This window comes from Muntiacus reevesi, chromosome 12 (genome assembly GCF_963930625.1).
Source record: "Muntiacus reevesi chromosome 12, mMunRee1.1, whole genome shotgun sequence".
In the NCBI taxonomy this organism is placed as follows: domain Eukaryota; kingdom Metazoa; phylum Chordata; class Mammalia; order Artiodactyla; family Cervidae; genus Muntiacus; species Muntiacus reevesi.
Genome location: NC_089260.1, coordinates 50,898,950 through 50,916,431, shown reverse-complemented (window position 1 = coordinate 50,916,431; position 17,482 = coordinate 50,898,950). Strand labels below are relative to the sequence as shown.

Below are 17,482 nucleotides of genomic sequence, written 5' to 3'. Positions count from 1 at the left end.
TACACTCAAATGAAAGATTCTTGGTATTTTCCATATACCCCTTCCTCCCTGGCTGTTACAGTAGAAAATGTGCTGACATCTTCCTTTAATAGAGAACTCTTAACAGCATGAAGGCTTCCCTGGTGGCTAAGACAGTAAAGAATCTGCCTGCAGTGGGGGAGACCTGGATTTGATCCCTGGGTTGGGGAGATCCCCTGGAGAAGGGAATAGCTACCCACTCCAGTATTCTTGCCTGGAGAATCCCATAGAGAGGAGCCTGGCAGCCAGTCCGTGGGGTCGCAGAGTCGGACACGACTTTCACAACTGTGTGAATGGCCATTCCTCGTGGTAAGAATTTGCTCACTTTAAGTAGCTGTTTTGACTTTCACTCGTAAAAACTGAAGTCTTCTCTGTAAGAAAACATTGTCCTTTTTTATAATACAAATTCCAGCAAAATTAACATTATTTTACCAAAAGGCCTTGACAGTAAATCTTGTTGATTATTTCTACATGTATATGAAAATATGGTGACTTTGTTGTTGTACTTCTAAGTATCTCTCCCTGACTTCCCTTTCCCATCTCTGCCTTAATTCAGATTCTGAATAGTCCTTAACCAGGCTTGCTGCCTGTCGTCTCTCCCTCTTTGGACTATTCTCTACATGGTTCTCAAATACAAAGGTGATTATTAACTTCTCCATTTAAAAAAGGTTAGTGTCTCTACTTTGCCCCCAGAATCCAATCCAGGCCAGTATTTTCAGTAGATTTCCGAAGATAGAGATTACTTTGAACTGTTCTCAGACTCTTTGTGAAAAGATAGATACATGTACTGACAACTGAGTTGTTATTCCAAAGGCCAGACTATTTGTTCACTTGGTTATAATTCAGTCATTATATTCAGCAATTATTTCAGTGGAAACATTGAATATAAGTTGTGTCTAGGATCTTCAAATGATCAGGGTTTATTGCTATTCTTCCAAACTTATTTCACTTAACACATAAGTAATGGGGTTACCATATAAGAGGTGTTTTTGATTATTTTATTTTATTTATGATTTATTTTTGGCTGTGCTGGGCCTTCGTTACTGCACAGGTTTTTCTCTAGTTGAGACAAGTGGGGGCTACTCTTCATTGTGGTGCACAGGCTTCTCATTGCAGTGGCTTCTCCTGATGCAGAGCCCAGGCTTTGGGGCACCTGGGCTTCAGTAGCTGCAGCATGTGGACTCTAGTTACGGTTCACGGTTCCCAGGCTCTAGAGCACAAGCTCAGTAGTTGTGGTGTGCAGGTTTGGTTGCCTCATGGCATGTGGGATCCTCCAGGACCAGGGATCGAACCCGTGTCTCCTGCATTGGCAGGTGGATCCTTTACCACTGAGCCACCAGGGAAACCCATGCTTTTGTTTTTTAAAATTTTTAGTTATTTGGGATCATATTCTAAAATATCAGTTGTCTTGGGTTAATTAAAAGTACACATTGGTGGGGAGGAGGCGCGGAGGGGGGATCAGGATGGGGAACACATGTAAATCCATGGTTGATTCATGTCAATGTATGGCAAAAACCACTACAATATTGTAATCAGCCTCCAACTAATAAAAATAAATGGGGAAAAAAAAGTACACATTGGGACTTCCCTGGCCGTCTAGTGGTTAAGACTTTGCACTTTCATTGCAGGGGGCCCAGGATCCATCCCTGGTTGGAGAACTAAGATTCCCACATGCCATGCAACCAAAAAAATAAATAAAGACATAAGAGCACCCATTTACAGAGCACTGATTTGTGCCAGAAATTTCAATAAAAACATGGTCCTTTTCCTCAGAGATCTCATGGGCTTTTAGGTAGCCTCTCATTTTTAAGATTTTTTTTTTTAATATGGACCATTTTTAAAGTCTTTATTAAATTTGTTACAATATTGCTTCTGTTTTATGTTTTGAAAGTCTTAACCACTGGCCCAGCAGGGAAGTCCCTAGGTAACTTTTGGACAGAGTGTTAGCAGAGAAGAGTCGTTTAGTGTGGCACGTTGCGACATAAAGTTAGAGGACTAGGTATGGTCGAAGAGCAGAGTGAAGAAGGGATCTATTAAATCTGAGGAAACCAGGGAAGGTTTCACAGATAAGCTAGTACTTGAAATAAATCCCAAAAGAGGAGTAGGAATTCACAGGTTGAAAAGTTAGGGAGCAGCAATTCATTCAGAGGGAATGACGTAAACAATTTTAGAGAAACATGAAACTGCATGGTGCAGGGAAGCATAATGACTTAGTGAAGCTTCAGATGCAATAAGGAAAAATGGTAGAGGATGCCAGGCCCCATGTTCTCTGCATGCCCAAGATGGTACCCATATAACACAGTATCAGATTGAACCTCATGAAACTGACAACTTTGTTGTTGTTGCTCAGTTGCTAAGTTGTGTCTGACTCTTTTCAACCCCCTGGACTGCAGGACACCAGGTGACTGTCCTCCACTGTCTCCCAGAGTTTCCTCAAATTCAGGTCCATTGAGTCAGTGATGCTATCTAACCTTCTCATCCTCTACCACCCGCTTCTCCTTTTGCCGTCAGCTTGGTAAATCAAGTCAAATACAAGTATCCTTTGCTTGTCAAAAGCTTGCTTTATGCCACTTCACTGTTTCTAAAGACCTACACTGATTTTTGCTAATCAAAAGAAATCCTAAGTGGATTTTTGCTTTTGTTTAAAAAGGTGAAAATAGAAAATAGCTTTTGTTTTCCATCAAGCTGGTATAGAGGCAGCCATGAATGTGGCCCCGCCAAGTTCTTTTCCCAAGAACCACACTCAGCATCTCACAGTCCAGCCACCACAACTCTGAACTCTGCCTGTGAGCATATGTGCTTCATCTCAATTTATTTTGTGCCTCCATTAACAAGATGTTTCCTAAGATCATTGCTTTTTTGCTTTACTTTTTTTCGGCTACAAATAGTTTCCAGGCACGCTCTGCTTTCAGATAGCATCGGAACCTGAACTGGAATTTCAGAGACACAAACGTTTAAAATTCATCTGTGGAGCCTTCAGCTTTGTCATTTCGAAGTGAGTTTGTCTAACTTGACACATTTGCTTGTGAGAAAAAGAAAAGTGAAACAGTGAAAGTCTTAGTCACTCAGTCCTCTCTGACTCTTTGCAGCCTCATGGACTGTAGACCACCAGGCTTCTCTGTCCATGGGATTCTTCAGGGAAGAATACTGGAGTGGGTTGCCTTTCCCTTCTCCAGGGGATCTTCCCAACCCAGGGACAGAACCCAGGTCTCTCACATAGCAGGCAGATTCTTTACCATCTGAGCCACCAGGGAACCCCAAGAAAAAGAAGCCCTTTGTTGTTTTTTCAAGTAAAGCATGGTTAACTGAGGAGAAAAAAAAATGTTCTCCTAAGAGTCCAGGGAGAACTGGACTCAGGTGAACACCATGGAAAATAAATAGATGTGACCCCTGCCGCCACCACCCTGTCCACGGTGTTGCTTTCCTTCCTGCTAACCCATCCTACATTTTCTCCTCTAGCCACTGACTTCCTCAGCCTACTCATAGTTACCACTCCTTCAACCACTCCTTCATACCTTCAACTCACTGCAGACATGGCTCCCCTAGCCCTTCTCCAGATCACAGCCCTCTGGCCTCAGCTCTCTCCAGGTACTAAGGATGTGCACAGATCTTGAAGTTCTAAGAGGATGCATCATGCTGGCTCACCGCCCCCCCCACCCCTTTTGGTGCTAGGCTGTAGGTCGGGTCGCAGGCCAGTTTATAAGCTGGCTGTCTGTTCTCTTTGAGGGCACTCCCCTGCTGCAGGTCAGTTATCTGTGGCAATGGGAGTAGCATGGCTGTTAGTGGCAGGAAGTGTGCGGTGGGACAGCTCCTTTCCCGGTAAAGCTGGGTGTGTGCCTGGGAGCTGTTTCTCTGAGACCTGAGACAACCTGACCTCTCACAGCTCATTTTCAACTCTAAGAACGTCTAAGTAGTGTGTCCTCAATAACGTTACCATAAACCTCATCAAACCTGACATTTTGGGGTTAAAGAATTCCTATCCTTGCTGGAGTTTGAGCCCGAGGGAAGGGAAATATCGTTAATTAAGAAGTAGCAACAGCATGATGCCCTTTTATTATCTAAATCTTTTTAAGTATATAAGCAATTCTTGAGAGTCATTCATTTTACCATTTTAGACATACCTGAATATCTGCTTTTTTATTTTTTTTTTAAAAAAGAACCTCTCTTAGAATTCCAGTGGCTACTAGGAAAGCAAGTGAGCTCAGTGCTGACAGTAGCTTTGCCCTTTTTCTCTTATCATCTATTGTGGGGTCTTTTTTGCCTCCATTAGTAGCCTTTGCACACATAGCATATTATTTCTCTACAGAAAGTAAGGTGGCTTCACTAGCAATAAATGGCCTCACAATGAGGTGATTATTTTTAACATGTGTAGATTCTAGTCTGACTCCAATAAATATCAAATAGAGCATGAAACAAATGTCAAAGGAAATTCCTTTTTCACTTCCGATGTGGGGTTTAAGTACAAGAAAAATCCATTCAACTGTCACCAATAAATGCTCTTAATAAATGTCATCAGGCAAAAACGGAACTCAGTAACAGTATTTAGAAAATAGTCTTCAAACTTGAAGCTACTCTCATGAAAATTTATAGTTCCTTCCCCGAACAAACATACCCGAAATACTGGGCTAATATCTATGAAAGTGTTTCTTGAGGTGAGTGAGGAGTTGGGGAAGGAAATTGAAAAGTTGGTTAGCATGAGAACTGGAGATCTCTTCAACATCAAGCCTCTGCGTGGTATCATTTTCTTTCTTTCTCATTTTTCATGTGCAGCATGTTCAGTTACTCAGTCGTGTCCGACTGTTTGTGAACCCATGGACTGTAGGCTGCCAGGCTCCTATGACCCTGGAATTTTCCAGGCAAGAATACTTGAGCAGGGTGCTATTTCCTACTCCAGGGGATCTTCCTAACCCAGAGATCCAACCCACATCTCTTGTGTCTCCTGCATTGGCAGTCAGATTCTTTCCCACTAGTGCCACCTGGGAAGCCGTAGTTGTTATTTATCTGGGGGTTAGTTGCCAGTAATGTGACACTTCTTGACAGTTGCCTGCATCCCAAAGGTACTATAATAATTTATCTTTGCAGCATTAAGAAGAGTCTAACTCTGTGGAAATGCAGAGTAGGTCTCCAATAGACTGGAGATAGGGAGAGAGTGAAGGCAGTGAGACCTCCTGAACACATTATTTGCCTGCTGCCATAGTCTCACAGGCTGTTAGCTCCTGCTTTTTCTTTTACTGTCTTTTTTACTTCTTTCATTCAAGTATTTATCCATCATCCATCCACCCACCCTTCCTTCCATCCATCCATCAACTCCTACCAGCCTTCATTCTGTACCTTCTGTGTATGTATCAATTTGCCTTTGTATCAAAATTTCAGGAGAGCAAGGTCCAGGGGTTTCTGTATCTGACAAAATCTATAGGTAATTCTGATCCTCAGATGTTTACGAGTACCACTTACTTAGAGGCTGCAAATGTGAGTAACCTGGATTCCTGTTACTCACCAGGAACCAAGGAGGTCCCCCTTTTGCTTTACCGTGCGCACTATTCAAATCTCACCCACATTCTCTCCTTCCCACTTATCCAATAGCAGACAGTCAATCTGAATTCCTTACCTGGAGGCTAACGATGCCCCCAGGCCTCAAGAAATAGATCTGGAATTTGCAGGGAACACCTTCTCTTAGCATTTAAATTTCCAAGGATGAGCTTAGCCCCGGGTTCCCATCTCAGCCTATCTTGTGCTGTGCAGAGGAACAAGTGTCTTCAGGTTGTGAGCACTGTGGGATTTATTTAATAACTGAGTATAGAAAGGAAGCAGAATTAATAAGATGAGAGAACCCTGGTTCTTACTTCGCTCACATGCACACACACAGACAGGTGCATTGAACCTAACAAGGATTTAAAGGCATCATTGGACAGGCTGTCGTCCTGGAGACGGTCCATTAGCAACAGCGTGACTTCCCCCAACAGGCTGGTCCTCCCAGCAGAGGAAGAGTGTATCCATAAGGTCACTCAGGATCACTTAAAGAGAGAACAGCGTGCTCTCCAGTGCAGTTTGTTTAGAGACTGAAAGCTCCCCTGTGGTTAACAGAAGTTAGATAACGGTATCTTCTACCTATTGTTTCTTCTGGATTTTTCAGTGGGCTTGCTCTTTAATTGTTCTGTGGAGAAGGCAGTTAAGCCACTATTCTGCACACAGAACTAGACCACGATTTGGTTAATGGCAGCAATGTGCACGTGTTTGCTTAGTCACTCAGTCATGTCCAAGTCTTTGCGACCGTTTGGACTGTAACCCACCAGGCTCCTCTGTCCATGGGATTTTTCAGGCAAGAGCATGGGAGTGGGTTGCCATTTCCTATTACACATCTGCGTATAGGAGGGTGTTTATGTGAGGTGCTCTGAGGGGCACTGTTTGTAATGGGAAGGAGCCTAGGACCATGGTTAAATTTACCAGGACCGTGGATTGAAGCCAGACTTCTCTCAACAAATACCAAGCTGACCACCCTGCCACTTACCTATTGTGATGGCATTCTGTTTATAATATCACAAAATGAGATCTATTCCTAAACGAATTCCCAGTAAAGTGAACTGGAAATCAAGACATAGATCAAAAGACTTACAGTGTGAGGCATCATGGGATTTTTTTTTCCACATCAGTTAACTCTGGAGAATTTCAGGAATATTGTTGCATCTTCCAAAATCACCAGAACAATATCTTGTTTATTTCCAGTTGTCTGCATTAACCCAAGCAGACATGAGATGGGACCAAAGTCTAGCCTCTGAAGGATGGGCACACTGATTACCCTTCCCAAAATCATAACTAGGACTTCCTCAACATGCATATCACTCCAGACACATTTAATAAGTCTAGTATTTCATTTATTAAACTTCTTCACAACAAAGGGTGGATTTTCTTTTCATTAATTTGTACACCTATGCCCTTGTGAACATATATAATTTGTGGACTTTTTATTGTGTTATATTTCAAATTAACAGAAAACAATATAACAGAGAACTTTGTACCCAAATTGAACAAATACCAACACTTTGCCATTTTTGTTTCAGGAATTTTCAAATAAAATTTTGCAGTTATCACCAAATAGGTCTTCACTGGTGGCTCAATGGTAAAGAATCTGCCTGCAATGCAGAAGGCCTGAGTTCATTCCTGAGTCAGGAAGATCCCCTTGAGAAGGGCATGGCTTCCCTCTCCAGTATTCTTGCATGGAGAATCCTGTGCATAGAGGAGCCTGGAGGGCTACAGTCCATGGGGTCGCAAAAGAGTCAGACACAGCTTAGCAACTAAACAGCAACAAGTATCACCAAAGCGCCTTTTTCTCTTACTTCCTCCATCCTTCTTCAAAGGTAGCCATTGTCCTAAAACGGATCAGTAACCTTGCCCTCGGGGTTTTTATCTAATTAATGAATATAGAATTATGACATAAAGATAGCAGAGTTTTAAAATTTTCTTGTTTTATTCCTTCTACTTAACACATTTTCCTCTTGCTTCGTCTTGCCTGTTTTTTTGTGAGATTCATCAATTTTCTTCTTTCTCTTCACTTTCCTTCTGCTAGTTAAAGAGTTAGATATCTTTTTATGTCCTTGATATCTTTGTATCCTTAAAGATACATATATGCAATTAATTTAAAAATCCAAATTATTTTTTATCTTCCTTTTGAACACAGTAGGCTTCCCTGGTGGTTCAGAGGGTAAAGCGTATGCCTGCAACGCAGGAGACCTGGGTTCGAACCCTGGGTTCGATCCCTGGGTGGGGAAGATTCCCGGGAGAAGGAAATGGAAATCCACTCCAGTTTTCTTGCCTGGAAAACCGCATGGATGGAGAAGCCTGGTGGGCTACAGTCAATGGAGTCACAAAGAGTCGGACATGACTGAGCGACTTCACTTTGAACACAGTAAGGATATAAAGTCCTTTACACTTTAATTCAGACTTCGCTCTCATTTTCCATGTAATTTTGAGTAGTATTTTAGGTCCACCTTATGTAGAAAGCATACAACTTAGCGACTAATGTTTTTATAGCAACTGCTTATGTTTTCCCTTTCTTCCTACTTTTCCTTCAGGATAAACAACTGCTTATTTTGGTATTTACACCTGCTTATCAATTTCTTTGGTCACTCCTGCTGTTTGCATATCACCCCTCTCTGTTCTCAGCCCCACTGCCCTTGGAATAGATGAAGTATGTGTTTTAGCCATTCTTCCATAGAACTCGTGAACAGTGAACTCTGGCTTCATTGGTCTCAATGTCTTTCAGCTACATTCTATAATAGTAGTTTGACTCAACAGTTATCCTAAGTCATCAGCTACTTCCCTCAGCACACCATCTTCTGTTGGCTACTGTAACTGTCAGATGTTATTAATCACACCAGTTGGGTAAGCAGTCCCAGAAACACATATGTGTGAGGGAAATACATGACCTGAAATGTTCATGGGAAAACAATTTTATAGATAATTAAGTGGCTCCACTACTACTATACTTAAGCCTCTTAAAGATAATTCAAATTCAATTTTTGAGAAATGCGTTCAATACCTGTTGAAGGCTGGAGGCTTTCCCATTCCACTGCATCTCACGGTCTTAGCAAATTTTAATAGCTATGTATTTCACAAATGAAGAAACCGAAGCCTAGGGTGAGCAAATAATTTACTCTTAATGACACAGCTCAGAAATGGCATTCAAGGGCAGCAAACCTACGTCTTGTAATTCCAAGTTGCATCTAGAATTAATACATTGATTTTTTACCCTCTCACTTATTTTGATGATGGTGAAAGGAAGTAGACTAATACTAACTAAAATCCAGAGTCCTTGTTCTCTCTCATTTATTGATCATATTCTTTATGGTGTCTTCCTCAGGAAGCCCAAGGTGAAAGTCAACCCTCTAAGTTCAAGGATCACAAACTCCAACCTGCCCCTGAGCTTTAGGGAAGAGACTTCACTTTAGAAGACGGAAAGTTAGGAAGTCGGCTGCTTGCTTGAGTAATCACGCTCATGAGCTTTATATTCAGGGTAGATTCCCACAGTCACAAGTGGAGAAATTGAAAAATGGCAAAATTGAAAAATAAATGACCTTTGAAATACAGAAGAGTCTTTACTCCAGAGAAAAATGTAATTCTGTTTTCAGGCACATTTCCCTTCTTTTATGATTTGAGGATATCACAAGGCAGGCCAGAGAGTCTAATGGGAGATATTTGGTGTGTAGGTCATTTCTGGAGTAAAAGTGGTTTTGTTTTTGTTTTTGTTTTTATAGCATGTGAGCATGGGAATTAGGGGGACTGGGTTTCAGTCTGGATCCTGAATCCAATTTATTTTAAGAACACCCACAAGTCTTTCCTTTTTCTCACTTAGGAAATGTTAAAACTGAAGGAGATGAGATACCTATCTTTTAATATGTCAACCAAATATATTTCTATTTATTAGGCAGGCTTTCATCTTTTTATTTCATGTTTTTATTTACCACATTGTGTGTGTATGCATGTAGATATGTATGTATGTGGGTAGGTCAGTCAGCCCTGTCCAACTCTTTGCGACCCCATGCATGCAGCATGCCAGGCTTCCCTGTCCATCACCAACTCCCGGAGCTTACTCAAACTCGTGTCCATTGAGTCAGTGATGCCATACAACCATCTAATCCTCTGTCGTCCCCTTCTCCTCCCACCTTCAATCTTTCCCAGCATCAGGGTCTTTTCAAATGAGTCAGTTCTTCACATCAGGTGGCCAAAGTGTTAGAGTTTCAGCTTCAACATCAGTCCTTCCAATGAATATTCAGGAATGATTTCCTTTAGGATTGACTGCTTTGATCTCCTTGTAGTCCAAGGGACTCTCAAGAGTCTTCTCTAACACCACAGTTCAAATGCATCAATACTTTAGCGCTCAGCTTTCTTTATAGTCCAACTCTCACATCCATACATGATTACTGGAAAAACCATAGCTTTAACTAGGCGGATCTTTGTTGGCAAAGTAATGTCTCTGCTTTTTAATATGCTAAGTTGGTCATAGCTTTTCTTCCAAGGAGCAAGGATCTTTTGATTTCATGGCTGCAGTCACCATCTGCAGTTATTTTGGAACCCAAAAAAATAAAGTCTCTTACAGTTTCCATTGTTTCCCCATCTATTTGCCATGAAGTGATGGGACCGGATGCCATGATCTTAGTTTTCTGCATGTTGAGCTTTAAGTCAACTTTTTCACTCTCTTCTTTCCCTTTCATCAAGAGGCTCTTTAGTTCTTCACTTTCTGCCATAAGGGTGGTGTCATCTGCATATCTGAGATTATTGATATTTCTCCCAGCAATCTTGATTCCAGCTTGTGCTTCATCCAGCCCAGCATTTCATATGATGTACTCTGCATATAAGTTAAATAAGCAGGGTGACAATACACAGCCTTGACGTACTCCTTTCCCGATTTGGAATCAGTCTGTTGTTCCAAGTCTGGTTCTAACTGTTGCTTCTTGACCTGCATTCATATTTCTTAGGAGGCAGGTCAGGTGGTCTGGTATTCCCATCTCTTTAAGAATTTTCCACTTAAAGTGGAAACCTTTTGAAAGAGGTAGCCATTGTCTTCATTACCTCCACCATAGTTTGGCCTCAGGTCAAACAACAGGGAGGGAACACATCCACGCCCATCAATAGAAAATTGGATTAAAGATTTTCTGAGCATGGTCCTGCCCATCAAAACAAGATCCAGTTTTCCCCTCAGTCAGCCTCTCCCATCAGGAAGCTTCCATAAGCCTCCTATCCTTATCCATCAGAGGCAGACAGAATGAAAACCACAATCACAGAAAACTAACCAAACTGATCACATGCACCACAGCCTTGTCTAACTCAATGAAACTATGAGCCATGCTGTGTAGGGCCACCCAAGACAGACAGGTCATGGTGGAGAGTTCTGACAAAATGTGGTCCACTGGCTAAGGGAATGGCAAACCACTTCAGTATTCTTGCTTTGAGAACCCCATGAACAGTGTGTGGGTGGATAGGCAAGTATTAATTTTTGCTTTCTTTTCTCTTTTCCTGACTTCTTTTAACTTGATAGTTTTAAATACTTCTGGTCCTACTTAAGAATGTGTCGACATATTTATGTGCTGTTCACTTGGAAACTGCATATTTATTTTCTCCCATGAAAGATTACCTTTAGTTTCTTCTTTACATTTTTCATAAAACTTTTAAATTTTAAGCTAAGTGTAGATTGACTTAGAGTCATAAGAAGTTATAAAGGAAGAGCCTGTTTACCTTTAACTGCTTTTCTGCAATGGGAAGTGTATCTTGCATAACAATATTATAACTAGGATATGGACATTGTTACAATCAAGAGATGGGAATACCAGAACAGGACATGGAACAATGGACTGGTTCCAGATTGGGAAAGAAGTATGTCAAGGCTGTATATTGTCACCGTGCTTATTTAACTTATATGCAGAGTACATCATGAGAAATGCTGGGCTGAATGAAACACAAGCTGGAATCAAGATTTCCAGGAGAAATATCAATAACCTCAGATACACAGATGACACCACTCTTGTGGCAGAAAACAAAGAAGAACTAAAGAGCCTCTTGATGAAAATGAAAGAGGAGAGTGAAAAAGTTGGCTTAAAACTCAACATGCAGAAAACTAAGATCATGGCATCCAGTCCCATTACTTTATGACAAATAGATGGGGAAACAATGGAAAAAGTGAGAGACTTTATTTCGGGGGGCTTCAAAATCATTGCAGATGGTGACTGCAGCCATGAAATTAAAAGACCCTTGCTCCTTGGATGAAAAGCTATGATCAATCTAGATAGTATAGTAAAAAGCAGAGACATTACTTTTGACAAAGGTCCATCTCGTCAAAGCTATGGTTTTTCTAGTAGTCATGTATGGATGTGAGAGTTGGACTATAATGAAAGCTGAGCGCCAAAGAATTGATGCTTTTGAACTGTGGGGTTGGAGAAGATTCTTGAGAGTCTCTTGGACTGCAAGGAGATCCAACCAGTCAATCCTAAATGAAATCAGTCTTGAATATTCATTGGAATACCTGATGCTGAAGCTGAAGCTCCAGTACTTTGGCCACCTAATTAATGCAAAGAACTGACTCCTTGGAAAAGACCCTGATCTGGGAAAGATTGAAGTCCTGAGAAGAAGGGAACAACAGAGGATGAGATGCTTGGATGGCATCACTGACTCGATGGACATGAGTTTGAGCAAGGTCCAGAAGTTGGTGATGGACAGGGAAGCCTCGAATGCTGCAGTCCTTGGGGTCACAAAGTCAGACATGACTGAGCGACTGAACTGACCTGAACAGTCAAAATACAGAACGCTTCCATCACCAGAAGCATCCCTCCTATGGCTCTTTTCTAACCTATGCTCATTTCCCCCCCTCCCTCCACCTCTGTGTGTGCCCAGTTTAGTCATGTCTGACTCTTTCTGACCCCAGGGACTGTAGCCCACCAGGCTTCTCTGTCCATGGAATTTTCCACGCAAAAATACTGGAATGGGTCGCAATTTTCTCCTCCAGGGAATCTTCCTGTCCCAGGGATCAAATTCATGTCTCCTGCATTGGCAAGTGAATTCTTTACCCCTGAGCTTCCTAGAAAACCCCTTACCCCTCTCCTGCACCTCAATACCTAATCTCTAGAAATTACAAATCTGTTCTCCATTTCTGTAATGTTACTTCAAAAATGCTATGTAAATGGATTCATAAAGTACTCAAGGGCTTGGGATTGGCTTTTTCTCACCAAGCATAGTTCTATTGCTGTAAAAGTAGGATTGCTTGCTAAGAATACATCACTCTTTGTTTAACCATTTTTCTTTGGAAAAATATCCAGATCATTTGCCAATTTTGGCTGTTGAAAATAAAGCTATTGTGAACACTTGTGTATAGGTTTTTATGTGACCAGAGCTTTCATTTCCTGGGTGTAACTTCTAGAGGGTAATTGCTGGGTTACATGGTAGCTGCATATATAGTTTTTTTTTGTTTTTAAATAGTTCTAAATGAAGTTATCAAACTGTTTTCCAGAGTGGCTGTGCCATTGTACATTCCTACTGGCAGTGTATGCCTGATATAGTTTCTCTGCTTCCTCAAAGACATTTAATATTGTTACCATTTTTATTTTAACCATTCTTACAGATATGTAGTAAAATCTCATGGTTTTAATTTGCATGTCTTTGATGGCTCATGATGTGGAATAATTTTTCATGAACTTATTTGCCATCTGTATATCCTCTTCAGTGAAATATCTGTTATTATCTTTTGCCCATTTTTTAATTGGATTTTTTTCACTATTGGATATTCACAGCTTTTTTATGGATGCTAGATATAGCCTCTTTGTTGAATATGTAACTTACAAATATTTTCTCTCTGTCCATAGCCTATCTCTTCAGTCTCTTAACTGGATCTTCCACAGAGAACAGTTATGAATGTTCACAAGATCCCAGTTTATCAAAATTTTTTTATGGATCATATATTTGATGTCAAGTCTAAGAAGTCTTTGCAACACCATAGACTCAAAAGACTTTTTCCTATACTTTTTTTTTCTATAAGTCTTATGGCTTTATGGTTTGCATTAGACTCCTTAATCCATATTGAGTTAATTTTTGAATAAGGTGTGAGATTTCAGTCAATATTAATTTTTGCCTCTGGATAGTTTCAGCACCGTTTGTACAAACAGCCATCTTTCTCCATTAAATTGCTTTTGCACTTTTGTCAAAAATCAATTGGGAGACTTCCCTGGCAGTCCAGTGGTTAAGACTTTGCCTTCCAATGCAAGGGGTGCAGGTTTGATCCCTGGTGGGGGATCTAAGATCCCAGGTGCCTTGAGGCAAAAAAAAACCAAAGCATAAAATAGAAGCAGTATTGTAACAAATTCGATAAAGACTTTAAAAAATGATCCACATTAAAAAATCTTTAAAAAAATCAACCAATTGTAATATGTAGTCCTCATTTGAGTAAACAAGTATAAGAAAGCTATTTATAGGATAAATGAAGAAATCTGAAAACAGATTGGATGAGATGGTGAGAAATTATTGTTAATAATGATTTAATAATAATAATGTAAATACAGATATAGTATTCTTAATAACAATGGTAGTTAAAGAATTGTTGCTAATTTTAATAGGTTGCATGATGGTATTGTTGTTAATATTTTTAAAAATATTTTATGTTTGAGTTAAAAACTGAAATATTCACAAATAAAACAGTATGATGACTGGAATTTGCCTTAAAATATTCCATAAAAATATAATTGTGGGTGATAAATGATTCACAGTTGACAAAATTTTGCTAATTGTTGACATTGATTGCTGAGAATAAGAATTCATTTACACTATTCTCCCTATGCTAATTCTATGTTTGGAAATTTTCATAATAGTAAGTAAAATATATTCCTTAATCATCACCACTTTGCATAACAGAACATTTAGCACCTAATCTTCATTTTAATTTATTCTGAATCATAGACAGATTCATTTTTCAGTCACAGTAGCAACAGTTTCTTCTTTGGGGTTATGGGTTTCTGTATTCCATGGCATTAGTAACAGTCATGTCATTGGGGGAAGAAAAGAATTTATTGGAGTAATTTGTGCTTCCTCTGTGGACTGGATGAAGATGGAAATTTTTTTAAGAGAAATTACTGGGGACAAGATTTCTTTATATCCATTACTATTGGACTTATGAATGATTTTTATCAACTGTGAAACTGTAAAGCCACATTTTTGCCTCTAAGAATAAGCTGATAGGATTTAAAAACATTCTACCCCAAAGCTTACACAATATTTTATAAAATTTAAAAGTAAGCTTCAAATAGTCACATTAGCAAATTTTATTTTTTAACAATGTGAAAAAGTATTAAAAGTTTGGAGGAGGCCTTGCTAGATGAAAGAAAAGACCAGGAAGGGGAAGTGGTACTGATTTTTTTTTTTCATTGTCTTAGGAAAATATTGTCTGGAGCCAGGAATAAGCAAAAGACCAAGGTGACTGGGTGCGGTTATGAAGCTTAAATATAGTAACCATATGTCTAAGGGTCAGTTCAGTCAGTTCAGTCACTCAGTCCTGTCCGACTCTTTGAGACCCCATGGACTGCAGCAGACCAGGCCTTCCTGTCCATCACCAACTCCCCAAGTTGACTCAAACTCATGTCCATTGAGTCAGTGATGCCATCCAACCATCTCATCTTCTGTTGTCCCATTCTTCCGCCTTCATTCTTTCCCAGCATCAGGGTCTTTTCAAATGAGTCAGTTCTTCACATCAGGTGACCAAAATATTGGAGTTTCAGCTTCAACATCAGTCCTTCCAATGAATATTCAGGACTGGTTTCTTTTAGGATGGACTGGTTTGATCTCCTTGCAGTTCACGGGACTCTTAAGAGTCTTCTCCAATACCACAGTTCAAAAGCATCAATTCTTCAACACTCAGCTTTCTTTATAGAAAGAAAAAGTCACATCTGTACATGACTACTGGAAAAACCATAGTCTTGACTAGACAGGCCTTTGTTGGCAAAGTAATGTCTCTGCTTTTTAATATGCTGCCTAGGTTGGTCATAACCTTTCTTCCAAGGAGTAAGCATCTTTTAATTTCATGGGTGCAGTCACCATCTGCAGTGATTTTGGACCCCAAAATAATAAAGTCAGTCACTGTTTCCAGGGTTTCCCCATCTATTTGCCACGAAGTGATGGGACCAGATACCATGATCTTAGTTTTCTGAATGTTGAGCCTCAAGCCAACTTTTTCACTCTCCTCTTTCACTTTCATCAAGAGGCTCTTTAGCTCTTCTTCACTTTCCACCATAAGGGTGGTGTCATCTGCATTTCTGAGGTTATTGATATTTCTCCCAGCAATCTTGATTCCAGCTTGTGCTTCATCCAGCCCAGCGTTTCTCATGATGTACTCTGCATATAGGTTAAATAAGCAGGATGACAATATACAGCCTTGACGTACTGCTTCTCCTATTTGGAACCAGTCATGTTGGTTCCATGTCCAGTTCTAACTGTTGCTTCCTGACCTGCATACAGATTTCTCAAGAGGCAGGTCAGGTGGTCTGGCATTCCCATCTCTTGGAGAATTTTCCACAGTTTATTGTGATCCACACAGTCAAAGGCTTTGGCATAGTCAATAAAGCAGAAATAGATGTTTTTCTGGAAGTCTCTTGCTTTTTTGATGATCCAGCGGATATTGGCAATTTGATCTCTGGTTCCTCTGCCTTTTCTAAAACCAGCTTGAACATCTGGAAGTTCACGGTTCACGTATTGTTGGCTAATGGTACTTCTTAACAAACATATTTTTCCAGACTTACAAACTTGTGTTTAATCCTGTGGGCAAAGAGGGCCAATGGAGGTTTGAAATGGAGAAATAAAGAGAGTCGTGTTTTTTTGTAGGTATCAGATAATGACATGGTGTGTGGGATAAAGAGAAACTGACCTGGCCATAGCAACATCAAAAAGACGAAGCTGTTGAAATGGTCTAGACAAGAGATGATGAGAGTTTGAGCATGACCTGGGAAATGAAAGGAAATGCTTTGGCTGGGACTGATTTAATTAAGATTTGGAGTCTCAGTGAAAGAAAAGGGAGGGAGAAGAATGACTCACTTGACAGCAACATCATTAGCAAGCTAGAGGCGAGGATGCGGAACTTGGAACAGGTTGGGGAGGGAGTGCGCAAAGTGTGTGATATTAGACATGCTGAGAGGGTCCACAGGCCATCCAGGCAGCATGGAGGATGACAGCTTAGGACCAGAGGTTAGTTGGAGTGAAAGGTTATTACACAACCAGGGATAATGTGTAAAACAAGAAGACCTGATCAAAGGCAGAACTCTGGTGACCCCGCAAATTAAGGTGGGAATGAAGGAGAGGTAGGTTAAAACCCAGCCAGTAGAGGTGAAGGGGAGAATTACAAGAAAATGATGTCAATTTCAGGAATGCTTCCTGGGGTAGGTGAGATCTGAGGAGATGCTTCTAATGAAAGACTACTATATTAGGGAGCTGTAACAATCCGTGAAGAAGAAATTCTAAGTAAACAAACATAAACACAGATGTGAGTATTTAGCTAAATAATTTGAAGCAATTTGAGTCTACAGCACCTTTATTTTTGTTTTTCTTTGCAATAGGTGTTTCCTGGTAGTTTTTATTCTCCTGAATCTATCATAGGCATAATTATAAACAGGAGTGTTTTAACTAATGCTGGTTGCATTTTGCCTTGACTCACCTGCAAGATTCAAAGCCTAAATTATCCTTTGTAATAATGAGTTACAGAGTTTGAGCTTTTGGTTTCTGTAAAATGACAGCTGTAAGAATGATACCAACTGTTGCCTAAAGAATGTCTTTCCCATCTCTGTTGATAGCAAATGTTTTCTTTTGCTTTATAACTGGCAAAGTCAACTCTCAAATATCTCACTGCCGAGGAGGTGATAATCTGTGACAAAGTTTTTTTTTAAATATACTTTTTATTTTGTATTGGAGTGTACCTGATTAGGACTTCCCTGGTGGCTCAGCGATA

General features: G+C 40.2%; 1 protein-coding gene across 1 annotated transcript in view; it reads left to right on the top strand.

Moving 5' to 3' along the window:
• Positions 1-17,482, top strand: part of NKAIN3 (sodium/potassium transporting ATPase interacting 3) — a 513,211-nt gene that overhangs the window by 401,795 nt on the left and 93,934 nt on the right. The window lies entirely within an intron of this gene.